General features: G+C 41.1%; 9 non-coding genes across 9 annotated transcripts; 7 read left to right on the top strand and 2 right to left on the bottom strand.

Moving 5' to 3' along the window:
• Window positions 1-4,458: 4,458 nt before the first annotated feature.
• On the top strand, window positions 4,459-4,531 carry Trnav-aac. The gene has a single exon. It is a non-coding gene; the product is annotated as a tRNA-Val (tRNA).
• A 101-nt stretch (window positions 4,532-4,632) lies between these two features.
• Window positions 4,633-4,705, top strand: Trnav-uac. The gene has a single exon. It is a non-coding gene; the product is annotated as a tRNA-Val (tRNA).
• A 6,802-nt stretch (window positions 4,706-11,507) lies between these two features.
• On the top strand, window positions 11,508-11,580 carry Trnav-aac. Its single transcript has one exon. It is a non-coding gene; the product is annotated as a tRNA-Val (tRNA).
• A 101-nt stretch (window positions 11,581-11,681) lies between these two features.
• On the top strand, window positions 11,682-11,754 carry Trnav-uac. The gene has a single exon. It is a non-coding gene; the product is annotated as a tRNA-Val (tRNA).
• A 264-nt stretch (window positions 11,755-12,018) lies between these two features.
• Window positions 12,019-12,092, bottom strand: Trnan-guu. Its single transcript has one exon. It is a non-coding gene; the product is annotated as a tRNA-Asn (tRNA).
• Window positions 12,093-13,182: 1,090 nt separating this feature from the next.
• Window positions 13,183-13,255, top strand: Trnav-uac. Its single transcript has one exon. It is a non-coding gene; the product is annotated as a tRNA-Val (tRNA).
• A 264-nt stretch (window positions 13,256-13,519) lies between these two features.
• Trnan-guu lies at window positions 13,520-13,593 on the bottom strand. The gene has a single exon. It is a non-coding gene; the product is annotated as a tRNA-Asn (tRNA).
• A 918-nt stretch (window positions 13,594-14,511) lies between these two features.
• Window positions 14,512-14,584, top strand: Trnav-aac. Its single transcript has one exon. It is a non-coding gene; the product is annotated as a tRNA-Val (tRNA).
• Window positions 14,585-14,685: 101 nt separating this feature from the next.
• Trnav-uac lies at window positions 14,686-14,758 on the top strand. Its single transcript has one exon. It is a non-coding gene; the product is annotated as a tRNA-Val (tRNA).
• The last annotated feature ends 4,557 nt before the right edge of the window (window positions 14,759-19,315 follow it).

The following is a 19,315-nucleotide window of genomic DNA, read 5'->3' as shown; positions in this document are numbered from 1 at the left end:
GCCTTTGTCCACTGACAGAACAAGTCAAGGACTTGTCCTGCCCTGGTAAAATCTTCGTCACATGAAACGAAAATGGTGACGTCATCCACAAAGGCTCTGACAGTGAGTTTTTCATTAAACAATGATATACCCTTGAGAGCTCGAGATAAACGCACAAGTAATGGCTCAATGTATAGAACGAAGAGATGGACAGATAGGGGGCATCCCTGGCGAATCGACTGAATATCATAAATCACCCCAGCCACCTCTGATCCGTTGAGGATTGACATTCCTGTTACAGAATACATAGTCTGTAACCAACGGACAAAAGTGGTGGGGTAACCCATAACATCCAGAATCCTCCAGAGGACTTCCCTGTTAACCAGGTCGTAGGCCTTTTCAAAGTCAACTCCAACAATGGCAGCGCCCATACCCCGAATCGAAGAGTTGGAAGAGTCATGACATCCCCGGTCATCAACGAATTGAATGACATCTCTGTAAAGACTTAAATTATCAAAAATCAATCTATCAGGTACCCCACCTTTTTGATGAGGCCCTATGGTAGAAGATAGTGTCTGCCTCAATCGTCTCGCTAAGACAGATGCCATGACTTTGTAGTCACAATTCAAAAGAGAAATTGGCCGAAAATTAGAATTTCCACAAAGTCCCGAAGACTTAGGAATTAGCCTGATCGCCGCTTGGCCCTGCGAAGACGTCAGAGTTTCCCTTTCCAGGATATGATTAAACATATCCAAGAAGTGGGGGGCGATCACGTCCCAAAATTCTACGTAAAACTCGTAAGGAATGCCATCGGTGCCAGGGGACTTGTTTGACTTCATTGCTATTAGAGCAGCTCTAATCTCAAGAAGGGAAATTGGTGCTGTTAGGTTTGGGGTTGGCTTAAAGCAATCTCTTACTCCTTCAAGGAACTCAGACCCTGCCAGTGTGTCAGGAGAAGGTTGAGTCTTAAAAATTTTTGTAAAATGAGCAACAATTTCTGCTGAAATTTCCTCTTTGGTCGATAAGCAAGTGCCATTGGGGGCAATGATCTTATCAATGCAACATTTTCGATAATTATTCCTGGCACGATTTATGTGAAAAATACTTGCTTCCTCTACATCTGGCCCTTCGAAGCAGCGGGAACGAATCCCATACCCTTTGAGTGTGCTCTCCTCCCAAGACTTTGAGAATTTTCTCAACTGTTGAAAGGCAACCCAATCAAAGGTATCTGCTTCGGCCAATTCCTGTATGCAAGATTGATAGAAAAACTTAGTTTCTCTTATCAGCCTTGCTCTTTGCCTGGAATAATCCACCGAAATACGCTTGATACCCGGTTTCAGGACACTCTCCCACCAATTTGCTACATTACTTTCCCTAAGAGGATGATTAGCAGATTCCTGAATGAAATTGGTTACGTATTTCTGAAAACCTTCTTCTGACAATATTGAAGTATTTAGTTTCCACAATCCGGCAGGTGGTCTGCTACGATTTGGGAGATCAAGATTGCAAGTAAGTGTGGATTGTACCGACTGATGGTCACTAATCGATAAAGGCTGCAAAGAAATATTTAAAAATTTATCCGCAAACGATCGACTAGCATAAATCCTATCAAGCCTAGAAGAACCGTCGTGGTAATGGAAAGTGTGGCCCGGATCACTATGATTTAGCTTTTTCCAGATGTCTACCAGATCAAGACCAGTAACCATCTCCTTCAAAGCATAGCTAACAACACTACTTGGGACAGGGAGGGATTGGATATTTGCCCTATCTTGGATGTCGTCAACACAATGAAAATCGCCCATCAACACGAAGGGCAGTCGAGTGGTAACCGAGTAGGCAGGAACGGTTTGACGAAGAAAATTGTTTCTCTCATTCTTTACCTGCTTACCTGACGGGGCATAGATATTAATAAACGTAAAACATTTTACGTCAATGGAGATAAGCCTTCCGTCAGGTTCAAGAAGCAGTCGAGAATACTCCAGACCATGTCTAATTAGAATGGCTGTTCCTTTTTTGTTGGGACCGACATTTGCTAGCAAGTGGTAACAGCTTTCAATAATTGGGCAAGAGTGAAAGGCTACCTCTTGAAGTCCTACGATATCTAAATTACCGTCCCTGCAGAAATTTAAAAGAATTTGACGTCGCTCGACTGATCGAATACCCCCAATGTTGATAGAAGCGATTTTTAATTGTGAAGTCATGTGTTAGGTTTTTTTGAGTACGGGAATGCCTGAAGTGGGTTTCGAATTTTGGGGCGTCAGGGTAGGTTTAAATCGTTTACTTCGTGGTACCGTGGGAATTTTCAGGGGGTCCTTAGTTTTGTCTGGATCAGTGGTATCAATTTCCCCCGTGTCGGGTTCCATTGATTCCATGATAATTGTCACTGTTTCCTGGTCTTCTGTCTCTGTGTGAGGTGCTGCTATTTTGGATTTCGTAATTGGTTTCAAAGGATTGTCTTTCGGAGGTACAGATGCGGGAGTGGTAGCGGTGTCACATTCCATGGTTTCAGTTTCCAAATTATTAGTACTTCCTGAGAGTGAATCTTGTGATTCACTCCCCAGAGGTACCTGGGAAACCATGGAATTTGCTACCACGGGAATTACTACGGGTGTCTGTTTAATAGTCTCTGTCTTTTTAGTCTTTTTGGCAACAGGTTTTTGGACAATGGTGGGTTCCTGGTTTCGTTTTAAAGTTGGGCAGTCGTAGCTAAAGTGTGTCTCTTCGTCGCAAAGTCTGCAAGTGGGCTTTTGTCCGTCATACTTTACCATGGCACGATAACTTCCAATGGTAATGTATGACGGAATGTTTTTCGTCACCGTCATTCTTACAATCATCCACGTTGCTAGGACAGGGTATAAAACTTCATCCTCTGCCACCCGATAGCGCTCCCACCGAGCTTCAATTACATTTCCAAATTCCTTAAGACGTGTCTGAACTACTCCCAAGTCTAAGTTCTGTGGAATCCCTGCAATTCGAACAAATTTCTCTTGGATATTGCTATCCTTTATCACTACACTAACTTCTTTCCCCTCCAATTCGGTCCTGACGATACCACTGTGTTGGGACAAAAAACTTGAGGTATATGCCTCTGACGTAAACGTAATTCTAGCGACCTGGTTTCTCGTATCTAGCACAGCAACTAGGCCTAAGAGATCCTGAGCATCAACCTTCAAACTACGCACAAAACCATGAACCGTACGCATACTCAATTTCGGGAATTGAACCCCAAAATCAATATCTACACTATTGAGCCACTTGGCAGCCATTGTCCCCTAGACAATGTAAACAAACTGCCAAAAAAAGGGGAGGGGAAGGACCCCACACACGTAAACAAACACGACAAATAAAACAATTGGCAACAAAACACTACAAAAACAGCTAAACTATACAAAATAAACACTCAAAAACACGAATATAACAACAAAAAGTAATAAAAAATAACAAAAACTCACAAAATGATGGAAAAACGGGAGAACACAAAAAGACGTCTGCATCCGACGCAGCTTAACTTCTGGGAGCCTTCCGGTTAACAGCCGAACGCGCTAGCCAATTGCGCCACAGAGGCACATAAATAAATTCTTGCACAAAATCAAAATTATGGATAACATAATTAACATTTAACAGAGGTATGATTTCATTTTAGGTACAACACTATTCTCTTCAAAGACAAACTGCCAAATCGGTGGATGGGTAGATTCAGTTATGTGTGTGTTTGCTGATAACATGTGTCTGTACATGGACTCTTCCAACTACAGAATGTGATTATTTCCCTATCTCTCCGTATTAAAGCTTGTCAGGTGATGTTATTTGACGTCTAAACTAAACCACAAATCTTAAATAGAGTTTCGGACAAAGATTCTTACTACATTCATTGTTCTTAATGAAACATATAACTTAAGAAGATATATAGATTTCAATTTCAGAAGGAGAGGGAAAAGAGCGAGTCGCGGTTGCCTTCTACCAGCCAAACACCGTAAGCTATTCAAGGTTGATAAGTTACAGCTTAGCAGCATGGATTACTCAAAGAAACATAAAATTTGCTTGTTAGTGTTGTTTGTTTGTTTTTTTTTTTGTTTTTTTGGTTTTTTGTACTTGAAAACAAGCACGAGCTTAAAATGATCGCGGTTTCTAGATGGATCCCGAAATTTTCCCTTTCTCCTTCTTTCGTGGTGAAAGAAAAAATATGCTTATCTTCTTAAAGGTTCATTCGAAGCGTAGGGATGGTTGGTAAATTAATGATTCTTTTTAATGACTAATCTAAAATGTCAACAACAAAAAAAGTAGATTGCTGACAGAGGATTTGTTGTTTTGCACATCATTTACTTGATATTGCATGTGTGCCGACTAGCTCAGCAGTTAGAACATGAGATTCCTAATCAAAGGTTGGTAGGTTTAACCCCAACGTAAATTGGATAATACAAAGTGTTGGTTACATGACTTGCTATAATTCAATTTCAATGTAGTAATTGTTATACATGTGTTCCCATAGTGTAGTGGTTATCACGTCGGCCTAACACGCTGAAGGTCCTCAGTTCGATCCTGGGTGGGAACAACATTATTAATTCCAAATCAAATGTGAAAGTTGATTTCTATATGATATTTCCGATTCTATGGTCAGTTGCATCGAAACCATCGCTGATGCGATGAATAAACGTTCTCATAGTGTAGCGGTTATCACGTCGGCTTTACACGCTGAAGGTCCTCAGTTCGACCCTGGGTGAGAACAGTGGTTTTTCAATTTTGCAATAAAGACTCAGATCACCGCCATCATGTACATGTGTGTGAAGCAACCAAATTTGTTTATCATCAACGACCTGAGTGCTACGCCACAACTTTAACCAACGTTACCAAAACCTTGTTATCTGTAGAGCAATCATGGATTTCCATCACTGATGACTCGGCCAGCACGAAGGCAAATTATTAGGGAGGTTTTTAAAAATACCAATGCAGTGTCTGTGTGTTCACACCTTTGTTCAATCTTCTATTCCAACGCCCCTGGGTGGGATCGAACCACCAGCCTTCCGGTTTTTTTTTTATATTTAAACGATTTATTGTCACAAGTAAGATTTAAATTGTTTTACAGATACGTTGGGGCATTTGTGGCATTTGTGACATAAGTTGCATGTTGTGGCAAAGGAGGAAAATTACAGTGAACTAATTACATTTCGAGGCGGAATTGATGGAGGACAAATGATTTTGGTGGAGATGAAGATTAACAATATGACATCTGGAGGGATGGGGGGGTTCCAAGAGATAATAATTATGATGGGAGAAACTTGTTGTATGAAGGAAAGAAGGTATCTGTGGAGAAAGTTTTGTAGGAATATTTAGGGTTTAGAAGGTGACGTCTGTGGAGAGTTTTTGAATGAAGGAGGCGTGACCAGAGAGACTGTATTTCCTTTATGGCTGGGGTGAAGTTTTGGCTGCGGCCAGTCCAGACGGTGATTATGTAGGATTGGATGAGGGCCAGTATTTTCTTTTTATTGGGCCCATTTCCAACGTCTCCATTGATTGCTGATTTCAATGGTTTTAGACATCCGAGTTTTGTCAATTGAATACGGAGCCATAAACTGATGTCAACTTTCTCTTTACAAAGTAACATTAGATGGTCGTCAGTTTCTTGGCCAGCATTGCATAGAGGGCATTGGTCGTTGTTTGAAAGATTGAGACTATTGAGACGCATTTTGGTGGGAAGCTGGTTATGGTTAAAATCCCAGACCAGTTCGGCGTTTTTCCCTTTGATTTTGGCCACCCAACGCCAGATGGAAGCCCAGTCAAGGTCCGGTTTCGCAATCTCTGTTCTCCCTGGTTGCCCTATATTAGCGATCAGGTGATTGTAGGTGGCGCGGTGATTCGATACAGTTGACGATGAGAAGATGCCAGCTTTTAGTAGATCGGTGATGGTTGAAAGTGAGGTAGTGAAGTATGGATGCGATGAATGGGTTGCATTAAACCTAGGCTGGGTGATTTGTGGAAGGAGGTTCTTGAGATGTGGCCCCAACCAATAAACAGTTGCAGTTCTCTCAATAGCCTCGGGGTGGATTAAAGATTTGAAAATTTGCCGAGTGAAAAGGGACAGGAAGAATGGAAAAAGTAAAGTGACACCAAGCCCACCTTGAAGCCGGGGGCGGATCAAAACATTTAGGGGTGGGTGCTCTCTTCGTTGTGCCCAAAGGAATTTGTTGCATTTTTGTTGGAGGAGAAGGGCTTGGGTTTTGTTGCAGGGAAGTACGTGGGCTATATGAACAAGTTGTGACAAAACATGTTGTTTAATGAAAAGGATGCGACCATAAAAAGTGAAATGACGATGTGTGTTTTTGATGAGAATATTTTGGATGATGTTGAGCTGTCTTTGCCAATTGTCCTTAACTGTTTTTTGGGTTTCGGAAGAAAATGTAAATCCGAGAATTTTTAATTCATCTACTTGAGTTATCCAATCATATGGCCATTTACTTTTAGAATATGATTGTTTTAAATTGCCTCTATGGGGAATCGAACTCTTAACCTCAGGAACCCCAGCCGACGCCGCTGCCCACTGTGTCACTACAGGTCGTTGAGTTTTATGTAGGGTCCAGATGCCTAGACCAAGTAATTTTGTCTTCCCCTTGTTAATACGTGCATTTGTCCAGGCACAAAATTCCAGAATAATCTCGCATGCACGACGTACATCTTTCATTGATGAGGCAAAAACTACAAGATCATCTACATATGCACGAACTTGGATGCGTTTTCCGTAGTGTTCAATTCCGTCAATACCCCTAGACAAGCAAACTAAAAGCGGTTCAATATAGAGGGCAAACAGATGGACTGACAGAGGGCACCCCTGTCGCACGGATTGTGCATTGTCCACAGTACCGACTATGTCATTACCGTTCAATGGGCATAGTTCAGTTATACTGTACAGTGTTTTTAACCAATCAACAAACAGGGGAGGGTAGCCCATGGCTGTCATCACTTCCCACAGTACGTCTCGGTTGACAAGGTCATATGCTTTCTCCAAATCGTACGCGATAATGGCGGCCGGTTTGAGGGAAGATACTTCTTTTGATTTACGGCCTATATTATCAATGACATCTCGAATTAAACACAAGCTGTCAAAGATATAGCGGCCGGGTACACCACCTTTTTGATGTGAATCTAGAGAGTTTTGAAGAGAATTTCTCAGACGAAAAGCCAATACTGACGCGATTAACTTGTAATCGGTATTTAACAATGAAATTGGCCGGTAATCTGTGATTTTACTCGGTGCTGGGATTTTTGGGACTAATCTAATAGCTGCCCTTCCCTGCGACGGTTGGAGTTTTCTTTTGTCGAGGACACAAATCATCATCTCTAGAAAATGAACACCAATAACATCCCAGAATTTTAAATAAAACTCAAAAGGAATGCCATCTGTACCTGGGGCCTTGTTCTTTTTAGTTGCCCTAAGTGCGTTGTTAATTTCCTCTACTGTAAATGGAGACACTAGAGGATTGTCACTCTCCGGGATCGAACCTAGTACTCCTCGATTGAACGCTTGAGCGTTTAACGACTGAGCTACTACTGATAGACCCGGGTCGTTTTTAGTGGGTTTTGTGCGGTTAAGTGCACCTCTAATCCCTTCTATAAATTTTCCAGCTAAATGGGTATTAGGGGCGGGCTGGTTCTGAAAGATTCCACTGAAATGTTTAATTATTTCTAGGTTAATTTGCTCAGATTGGGTAATTTTACAGTTATCATTAGTTTTGAGTTGGGTGATCAGAGACTTCTGGAAATTACTCGTTGACTTGTTCATATGAAAGGTAGATGTCTCTTCTTCGGCTGTACTTTGAACGCGTGAACGTATTGCAAATCCCCTCAATGCTTCTCGCTCCCAGGCTAGAAACTCACGTTTCAACTCCATGTAGCGCGCATGATTGAGATTTGCATTGTTCACGGTTTCTTTTAGTTGATGTTGGAGTAATTTCCGTTTGACTCTCTGGTCACATATTCTCTTTTACAATAATTAATTGATAAACGCCTGAGGCCAGGTTTGAAAATGTTCTCCCACCAGTGGTCTACGTTTCCAATACGGGATGTATGTTGGGACATTTCTTCAATAAAGACATGCACCAATTTTATATATTCTTCCTCCTCGAGGATTGATGTGTTAAGTTTCCATAAAACCCTTGACTTGTTTCTCACTACACGAGGAGGGGTGGTACTGTTTATATACCCTACGATTGGTCTGTGATCCCCGAGTGGTAACTCGTGCAAATGGATATCAGAAAATTTTACGTGGTGCTGACAATAAATTCGGTCTAATCTAGCCTGGCTAGTCGCACAAAAGTACGTCCAACAAGGTTCATTTTTCCGAATATCTCTCCAGACATCTGTTAATGAAAGGGCTTTTACTAAATCTCGGAGGGGTTCTAGTAGTGCTAGTCTAATTTTAGGTGGTGTTGTCTTGCTACTTTTCCGGTCATCGATCTCGTCAACGGCATTAAAATCTCCCAATATAATTGCTGGTGCCTTATATTGGGCAACATAAGCCGGAATAGTTTCCCGGAGGAAAGAATCCCTATAAGTTTTATTTTGGTCACCAGATGGGGCGTAAATACACACAAAAGCAAAACCCTTTACTTCCATGGCTATCAACCTCCCCTCCGGTTCAAACAAAATGTTGTTGACGCTCAGGCCGTGTCGTACTAGGATGGCTGTCCCATGTTTTCTAGGGCCGAGGTTTGTGTGCATCTGGTAATGGTTAGTAAATACGGTGTTATAGTGGAATACTACTTCTTGCAAACATATAATATCAAGTTTTGATGTAAAAAGAAATTGAGCATTATTTGAAGTTTGTCAGGTGACGATATTCTGTTGATATTATATGTCGCGATGTTAATCATGATTAAAATTTAAAATTGGGTTTTGGGGATTGGGTCTTGTTATCGTTGCCTTTTTTCCTTCTAATGACCTCCATTGCTTTGAGGGTTTTATCTGCTATAGAAGTCGATTGAGTGCTGAGGGGGACGCCCAAAGATTCCTGAGTCTCGCTCACATGACTAGCCTTCTGGCTGTCAAGTGACCGTTGGCCTGGCTGAAGACTCTCATCAGAAAAGGAAAAGTCTTCCTCAGGGTTTGAAACCGAACACAACTCGGTTGCATCCATCTTTTCATCCACATCGTTATCCATCTGATCTATCATGGATGGAATAGATGGTACTCTAGGTGCAATTGTATCGGCTGGCACATCGTCCCCCCCCCGAAAGGGTGGGAAAAGAATTGGTGTCCACACTCGGTATCGAACCTGAAACCTCTAGAGTCGGAGACCCGAGTTCAACCAAACGAGCTACATCAGATTCAATTTCCTTAGCTTCCTCGACGGGGGAATGGGAAGAGGCAGTACGACTCCTTTTTTTGATTGTTTTTGTTGGTCGCGGAATTCCCTCGTCTCTTTCATTTTCTTTTTCCTTACCGAATAAGACGCCACAGACGAATCCACACAGCTAGTGTCTTCAGCGTCAGAATCGGTGTCAGAAAGAGACTCAGCTTCATCGGGTTTCGAAATTGGATCCTCAGGAGCTTTATCAAAAACGACTACAGTCGACATCGTTGACCTCTGGGCTAACTCGGGAAATGAATCAGCGTCAACAGTTGGAGCAATTGGCATTTTCCCGCCACCAGTCGGCCCTGTCTCCTGGGGCTTCCTAACAATTTTAACGGTCCCACGATTTGTTAGTACACTACTATAGCTACGTGTTCCCATGGGGCCTTTTAAAATGGTGCTGGGGGTGGTTAAACTACGGGGTTGCTTGGGGCAATTAGCTAAGACGTGGGTGGGAGAATCACACATGCGGCATGTGTGCATTTGTCCTGCATAAGACACCATTAGTGGATCCTTGTAGCTTCCAAAGGTGATAAAAGATGGGATGCCCTTGTGGATCTCCATATCCACATTGACAACTCCAGTCTTTATCCCGTTCCACCTTGGAAGCGACCTATCCTGATACGTGTCCCAAAACACCCGAGAAATCACTCCAAACTCGCGCAATCTCTTGTTTAGCAGGATAAGGTCATCATCGAATTTGAAATGTTGAATTCTAACGCGTACGAGGTTAACTGACCTATCTCTAACTCTTATTCGGACCTCCTTGCCACTAATGACTACAGATTCTTTTGCACTAAATTTATTCAAGAATTCAATATGGTCTTTGACGGTCTTGAAACCAATTCGGAAAACGCAAAAGGCTCGCCCTGGTAGGCGAGAAACAGCATCAAAGATGCTGTCAGATTCATTACTATCATGCTCGAAACATTCGTAGAATTCATGTCTGGTCACTTCAGTATTACCAAAAGAGATTTCGGCAGTACGTGGCCAGACGTCTGGGGATTCCGTTCCCATTTTACCCACAACAAAGGGGCAAAGAGGCGGGAAAAATGCAAAAAAGAAAGAAAAAAGGCCAATACCAAAATGGCGCCTTAACAAACAAACAAGGGAAACAAACGAATTACAAGATACAATACAACCAGAAGAGAGAGAGAGCAAAAAAAAAGGAACAAAACAGTTTTTTTGGATTCACCGCAAGATGTCACTCTTGGGAGATCAGTTAGACACGTCTGTTAACAGCCGAACGCGCTAGCCAATTGCGCCACAGAGGCACATAAATAAATTCTTGCACAAAATCAAAATTATGGATAACATAATTAACATTTAACAGAGGTATGATTTCATTTTAGGTACAACACTATTCTCTTCAAAGACAAACTGCCAAATCGGTGGATGGGTAGATTCAGTTATGTGTGTGTTTGCTGATAACATGTGTCTGTACATGGACTCTTCCAACTACAGAATGTGATTATTTCCCTATCTCTCCGTATTAAAGCTTGTCAGGTGATGTTATTTGACGTCTAAACTAAACCACAAATCTTAAATAGAGTTTCGGACAAAGATTCTTACTACATTCATTGTTCTTAATGAAACATATAACTTAAGAAGATATATAGATTTCAATTTCAGAAGGAGAGGAAAAAGAGCGAGTCGCGGATGCCTTCTACCAGCCAAACACCGTAAGCTATTCAAGGTTGATAAGTTACAGCTTAGCAGCATGGATTACTCAAAGAAACATAAAATTTGCTTGTTAGTGTTGTTTGTTTGTTTTTTTTTTTTTTTGGTTTTTTGTACTTGAAAACAAGCACGAGCTTAAAATGATCGCGGTTTCTAGATGGATCCCGAAATTTTCCCTTTCTCCTTCTTTCGTGGTGAAAGAAAAAATATGCTTATCTTCTTAAAGGTTCATTCGAAGCGTAGGGATGGTTGGTAAATTAATGATTCTTTTTTAATGACTAATCTAAAATGTCAACAACAAAAAAAGTAGATTGCTGACAGAGGATTTGTTGTTTTGCACATCATTTACTTGATATTGCATGTGTGCCGACTAGCTCAGCAGTTAGAACATGAGATTCCTAATCAAAGGTTGGTAGGTTTAACCCCAACGTAAATTGGATAATACAAAGTGTTGGTTACATGACTTGCTATAATTCAATTTCAATGTAGTAATAGTTATACATGTGTTCCCATAGTGTAGTGGTTATCACGTCGGCCTAACACGCTGAAGGTCCTCAGTTCGATCCTGGGTGGGAACAACATTATTAATTCCAAATCAAATGTGAAAGTTGATTTCTATAAGATATTTCCGATTCTATGGTCAGTTGCATCGAAACTATCGCTGATGCGATGAATAAACGTTCTCATAGTGTAGCGGTTATCACGTCGGCTTTACACGCTGAAGGTCCTCAGTTCGACCCTGGGTGAGAACAGTGGTTTTTCAATTTTGCAATAAAGACTCAGATCACCGCCATCATGTACATGTGTGTGAAGCAACCAAATTTGTTTATCATCAACGACCTGAGTGCTACGCCACAACTTTAACCAACGTTACCAAAACCTTGTTATCTGTAGAGCAATCATGGATTTCCATCACTGATGACTCGGCCAGCACGAAGGCAAATTATTAGGGAGGTTTTTAAAAATACCAATGCAGTGTCTGTGTGTTCACACCTTTATTCAATCTTTTATTCCAACGCCCCTGGGTGGGATCGAACCACCAGCCTTCCGGTTAACAGCCGAACGCGCTAGCCAATTGCGCCACAGAGGCACATAAATAAATTCTTGCACAAAATCAAAATTATGGATAACATAATTAACATTTAACAGAGGTATGATTTCATTTTAGGTACAACACTATTCTCTTCAAAGACAAACTGCCAAATCGGTGGATGGGTAGATTCAGTTATGCGTGTGTTTGCTGATAACATGTGTCTGTACATGGACTCTTCCAACTACAGAATGTGATTATTTCCCTATCTCTCCGTATTAAAGCTTGTCAGGTGATGTTATTTGACGTCTAAACTAAACCACAAATCTTAAATAGAGTTTCGGACAAAGATTCTTACTACATTCATTGTTCTTAATGAAACATATAACTTAAGAAGATATATAGATTTCAATTTCAGAAGGAGAGGGAAAAAAACGAGTCGCGGATGCCTTCTACCAGCCAAACACCGTAAGCTATTCAAGGTTGATAAGTTACAGCTTAGCAGCATGGATTACTCAAAGAAACATAAAATTTGCTTGTTAGTGTTGTTTGTTTGTTTTTTTTTTTTTTTTTTTTGGTTTTTTGTACTTGAAAACAAGCACGAGCTTAAAATGATCGCGGTTTCTAGATGGATCCCGAAATTTTCCCTTTCTCCTTCTTTCGTGGTGAAAGAAAAAATATGCTTATCTTCTTAAAGGTTCATTCGAAGCGTAGGGATGGTTGGTAAATTAATGATTCTTTTTTAATGACTAATCTAAAATGTCAACAACAAAAAAAGTAGATTGCTGACAGAGGATTTGTTGTTTTGCACATCATTTACTTGATATTGCATGTGTGCCGACTAGCTCAGCAGTTAGAACATGAGATTCCTAATCAAAGGTTGGTAGGTTTAACCCCAACGTAAATTGGATAATACAAAGTGTTGGTTACATGACTTGCTATAATTCAATTTCAATGTAGTAATTGTTATACATGTGTTCCCATAGTGTAGTGGTTATCACGTCGGCCTAACACGCTGAAGGTCCTCATTTCGATCCTGGGTGGGAACAACATTATTAATTCCAAATCAAATGTGAAAGTTGATTTCTATAAGATATTTCCGATTCTATTGTCAGTTGCATCGAAACCATCGCTGATGCGATGAATAAACGTTCTCATAGTGTAGCGGTTATCACGTCGGCTTTACACGCTGAAGGTCCTCAGTTCGACCCTGGGTGAGAACAGTGGTTTTTCAATTTTTCAATAAAGACTCAGATCACCGCCATCATGTACATGTGTGTGAAGCAACCAAATTTGTTTATCATCAACGACCTGAGTGCTACGCCACAACTTTAACCAACGTTACCAAAACCTTGTTATCTGTAGAGCAATCATGGATTTCCATCACTGATGACTCGGCCAGCACGAAGGCAAATTATTAGGGAGGTTTTTAAAAATACCAATGCAGTGTCTGTGTGTTCACACCTTTGTTCAATCTTCTATTCCAACGCCCCTGGGTGGGATCGAACCACCAGCCTTCCGGTTAACAGCCGAACGCGCTAGCCAATTGCGCCACAGAGGCACATAAATAAATTCTTGCACAAAATCAAAATTATGGATAACATAATTAACATTTAACAGAGGTATGATTTCATTTTAGGTACAACACTATTCTCTTCAAAGACAAACTGCCAAATCGGTGGATGGGTAGATTCAGTTATGTGTGTGTTTGCTGATAACATGTGTCTGTACATGGACTCTTCCAACTACAGAATGTGATTATTTCCCTATCTCTCCGTATTAAAGCTTGTCAGGTGATGTTATTTGACGTCTAAACTAAACCACAAATCTTAAATAGAGTTTCGGACAAAGATTCTTACTACATTCATTGTTCTTAATGAAACATATAACTTAAGAAGATATATAGATTTCAATTTCAGAAGGAGAGGGAAAAGAGCGAGTCGCGGATGCCTTCTACCAGCCAAACACCGTAAGCTATTCAAGGTTGATAAGTTACAGCTTAGCAGCATGGATTACTCAAAGAAACATAAAATTTGCTTGTTAGTGTTGTTTGTTTGTTTGTTTTTTTGGTTTTTTTTTGGTTTTTTGTACTTGAAAACAAGCACGAGCTTAAAATGATCGCGGTTTCTAGATGGATCCCGAAATTTTCCCTTTCTCCTTCTTTCGTGGTGAAAGAAAAAATATGCTTATCTTCTTAAAGGTTCATTCGAAGCGTAGGGATGGTTGGTAAATTAATGATTCTTTTTTAATGACTAATCTAAAATGTCAACAACAAAAAAAGTAGATTGCTGACAGAGGATTTGTTGTTTTGCACATCATTTACTTGATATTGCATGTGTGCCGACTAGCTCAGCAGTTAGAACATGAGATTCCTAATCAAAGGTTGGTAGGTTTAACCCCAACGTAAATTGGATAATACAAAGTGTTGGTTACATGACTTGCTATAATTCAATTTCAATGTAGTAATTGTTATACATGTGTTCCCATAGTGTAGTGGTTATCACGTCGGCCTAACACGCTGAAGGTCCTCAGTTCGATCCTGGGTGGGAACAACATTATTAATTCCAAATCAAATGTGAAAGTTGATTTCTATAAGATATTTCCGATTCTATGGTCAGTTGCATCGAAACCATCGCTGATGCGATGAATAAACGTTCTCATAGTGTAGCGGTTATCACGTCGGCTTTACACGCTGAAGGTCCTCAGTTCGACCCTGGGTGAGAACAGTGGTTTTTCAATTTTGCAATAAAGACTCAGATCACCGCCATCATGTACATGTGTGTGAAGCAACCAAATTCGTTTATCATCAACGACCTGAGTGCTACGCCACAACTTTAACCAACGTTACCAAAACCTTGTTATCTGTAGAGCAATCATGGATTTCCATCACTGATGACTCGGCCAGCACGAAGGCAAATTATTAGGGAGGTTTTTAAAAATACCAATGCAGTGTCTGTGTGTTCACACCTTTGTTCAATCTTCTATTCCAACGCCCCTGGGTGGGATCGAACCACCAGCCTTCCGGGTTTTTTTTTATATATTTAAACGATTTATTGTCACAAGTAAGATTTAAATTGTTTTACAGATACGTTGAGGCATTTGTGGCATTTGTGATATAAGTTGCATGTTGTGGCAAAGGAGGAAAATTACAGCGAACTAATTACATTTCGAGGCGGAATTGAAGGAGGACAAATGATTTTGGTGGAGATGAAGATTAACAATATGACATCTGGAGGGGGGGGTTCCAAGAGATAATAATTATGATGGGAGAAACTTGTTGTATGAAGGAAAGAAGGTATCTGTGTAGAAAGTTTTGTAGGAATATTTAGGGTTTAGAAGGTGACGTCTGTGGAGAGTTTTTGAATGAAGGAGGCGTGACCAGAGAGACTGTAATTCGGTTATGGCTGGGGTGAAGTTTTGGCTGCGGCCAGTCCAGACGGTGATTATGTAGGATTGGATGAGGGCCAGTATTTTCTTTTTATTGGGCCCATTTCCAACGTCTCAATTGATTGCTGATTTCAATGGTTTTAGACATCAGAGTTTTGTCAATTGAATACGGAGCCATAAACTGATGTCAACTTTCTCTTTACAAAGTAACATTAGATGGTCGTCAGTTTCTTGGCCAGCATTGCATAGAGGGCATTGGTCGTTGTTTGAAAGATGGAGACTATTGAGACGCATTTTGGTGGGAAGCTGGTTATGGTTGAAATCCCAGACCACTTCGGCGTTTTTCCCTTTGATTTTGGCCACCCAACGCCAGATGGAAGCCCAGTCAAGGTCTGGTTTCGCAATCTCTGTTCTCCCTGGTTGCCCTATGTTAGCGATCAGGTGATTGTAGGTGGCGCGGTGATTCGATACAGTTGACGATGAGAAGATGCCAGCTTTTAAGTAGATCGGTGATGGTTGAAAGTGAGGTAGTGAAGTATGGATGCGATGAATGGGTTGCATTAAACCTAGGCTGGGTGATTTGTGGAAGGAGGTTCTTGAGATGTGGCCCCAACCAATAAACAGTTGCAGTTCTCTCAATAGCCTCGGGGTGGATTAAAGATTTGAAAATTTGCCGAGTGAAAAGGGACAGGAAGAATGGAAAAAGTAAAGTGACACCAAGCCCACCTTGAAGCCGGGGGCGGATCAAAACATTTAGGGGTGGGTGCTCTCTTCGTTGTGCCCAAAGGAATTTGTTGCATTTTTGTTGGAGGAGAAGGGCTTGGGTTTTGTTGCAGGGAAGTACGTGGGCTATATGAACAAGTTGTGACAAAACATGTTGTTTAATGAAAAGGATGCGACCATAAAAAGTGAAATGACGGTGTGTGTTTTTGATGAGAATATTTTGGATGATGTTGAGCTGTCTTTGCCAATTGTCTTTAACTGTTTTTTTGGGTTTCGGAAGAAAAAGTAATTCCGAGAATTTTTAATTCATCTACTTGAGTTATCCAATCATATGGCCATTTACTTTTAGAATATGATTGTTTTAAATTGCCTCTATGGGGAATCGAACTCTTAACCTCAGGAACCCCAGCCGACGCCGCTGCCCACTGTGTCACTACAGGTCGTTGAGTTTTATGTAGGGTCCAGATGCCTAGACCAAGTAATTTTGTCTTCCCCTTGTTAATACGTGCATTTGTCCAGGCACAAAATTCCAGAATAATCTCGCATGCACGACGTACATCTTTCATTGATGAGGCAAAAACTACAAGATCATCTACATATGCACGAACTTGGATGCGTTTTCCGTAGTGTTCAATTCCGTCAATACCCCTAGACAAGCAAACTAAAAGCGGTTCAATATAGAGGGCAAACAGATGGACTGACAGAGGGCACCCCTGTCGCACGGATTGTGCATTGTCCACAGTACCGACTATGTCATTACCGTTCAATGGGCATAGTTCAGTTATACTGTACAGTGTTTTTAACCAATCAACAAACAGGGGAGGGTAGCCCATGGCTGTCATCACTTCCCACAGTACGTCTCGGTTGACAAGGTCATATGCTTTCTCCAAATCGTACGCGATAATGGCGGCCGGTTTGAGGGAAGATACTTCTTTTGATTTACGGCCTGTATTATCGATGACATCTCGAATTAAACACAAGCTGTCAAAGATATAGCGGCCGGGTACACCACCTTTTTGATGTGAATCTAGAGAGTTTTGAAGAGAATTTCTCAGACGAAAAGCCAATACTGACGCGATTAACTTGTAATCGGTATTTAACAATGAAATTGGCCGGTAATCTGTGATTTTACTCGGTGCTAATATTTTTGGGACTAATCTAATAGCTGCCCTTCCCTGCGACGGTTGAAGTTTTCTTTTGTCGAGGACACAAATCATCATCTCTAGAAAATGAACACCAATAACATCCCAGAATTTTAAATAAAACTCAAAGGGAATGCCATCTGTACCTGGGGCCTTGTTCTTTTTAGTTGCCCTAAGTGCTTTGTTAATTTCCTCTACTGTAAATGGAGACACTAGAGGACTGTCACTCTCCGGGATCGAACCTAGTACTCCTCGATTGAACGCTTGAGCATTTAACGACTGAGCTACTACTGATACACCCAGGTCGTTTTTAGTGGGTTTTATGCGGTTAAGTGCACCTCTAATCCCTTCTATAAATTTTCCAGCTAATTGGTTATTAGGGGCGGGCTGATTCTGAAAGATTCCACTGAAATGTTTAATTATTTCTAGGTTAATTTGCTCAGATTGGGTAATTTTACAGTTATCATTAGTTTTGAGCTGGGTGATCAGAGACTTCTGGAAATTACTCGTTGACTTGTTCATATGAAAGGTAGATGTCTCTTCTTCGGCTGTACTTTGAACGCGTGAACGTATTGCAAATCCCCTCAATGCTTCTCGCTCCCAGGCTAGAAACTCACGTTTCAACTCCATGTAGCGCGCATGATTGAGATTTGCATTGTTCACGGTTTCTTTTAGTTGATGTTGGAGTAATTTCCGTTTGACTCTCTGGTCACAGATTCTCTTTTACAATAATTAATTGATAAACGCCTGAGGCCAGGTTTGAAAATGTTCTCCCACCAGTGGTCTACGTTTCCAATACGGGATGTATGTTGGGACATTTCTTCAATAAAGACGTGCACCAATTTTATATATTCTTCCTCCTCGAGGATTGATGTGTTGAGTTTCCATAAAACCCTTGACTTGTTTCTCACTACACGAGGAGGGGTGGTACTGTTTATATACCCTACGATTGGTCTGTGATCCCCGAGTGGTAACTCGTGCAAATGGATATCAGAAAATTTAACGTGGTGCTGACAATAAATTCGGTCTAATCTAGCCTGGCTAGTCGCACAAAAGTACGTCCAACAAGGTTCATTTTTCCGAATATCTCTCCAGACATCTGTTAATGAAAGGGCTTTTACTAAATCTCGGAGGGGTTCTAGTAGTGCTAGTCTAATTTTAGGTGGTGTTGTCTTGCTACTTTTCCGGTCATCGATCTCGTCAACGGCATTAAAATCTCCCAATATAATTGCTGGTGCCTTATACTGGGCAACATAAGCCGGAATAGTTTCCCGGAGGAAAGAATCCCTATAAGTTTTATTTTGGTCACCAGATGGGGCGTAAATACACACAAAAGCAAAACCCTTTACTTCCATGGCTATCAACCTCCCCTCCGGTTCAAACAAAATGTTGTTGACGCTCAGGCCGTGTCGTACTAGGATGGCTGTCCCATGTTTTCTAGGGCCGAGGTTTGTGTGCATCTGGTAATGGTTAGTAAATACGGTGTTATAGTGGAAAACTACTTCTTGCAAACATATAATATCAAGTTTTTGATGTAAAAAGAAATTGAGCATTATTTGAAGTTTGTCAGGTGACGATATTCTGTTGATATTATATGTCGCGATGTTAATCATGATTAAAATTTAAAATTGGGTTTTGGGGATTGGGTCTTGTTATCGTTGCCTTTTTTCCTTCTAACGACCTCCATTGCTTTGAGGGTTTTATCTGCTATAGAAGTCGATTGAGTGCTGAGGGGGACGCCCAAAGATTCCTGAGTCTCGCTCACATGACTAGCCTTCTGGCTGTCAAGTGACCGTTGGCCTGGCTGAATACTCCCATCAGAAAAGGAAAAGTCTTCCTCAGGGTTTGAAACCGAACACAGCTCGGTTGCATCCATCTCTTCATCCACATCGTTATCCATCTGATCTATCATGGATGGAATAGATGGTACTCTAGGTGCAATTGTATCGGGTGGCACATCGTCCCCCCCGAAAGGGTGGGAAAAGAATTGGTGTTCACACCCGGTATCGAACCTGAAACCTCTCGAGTCGG

Source organism: Daphnia magna, linkage group LG9 (assembly GCF_020631705.1).
Source record: "Daphnia magna isolate NIES linkage group LG9, ASM2063170v1.1, whole genome shotgun sequence".
In the NCBI taxonomy this organism is placed as follows: domain Eukaryota; kingdom Metazoa; phylum Arthropoda; class Branchiopoda; order Diplostraca; family Daphniidae; genus Daphnia; species Daphnia magna.
Note: the sequence above shows the minus strand (reverse complement) of the source record. Positions and strands in the feature narration are given on the sequence as shown.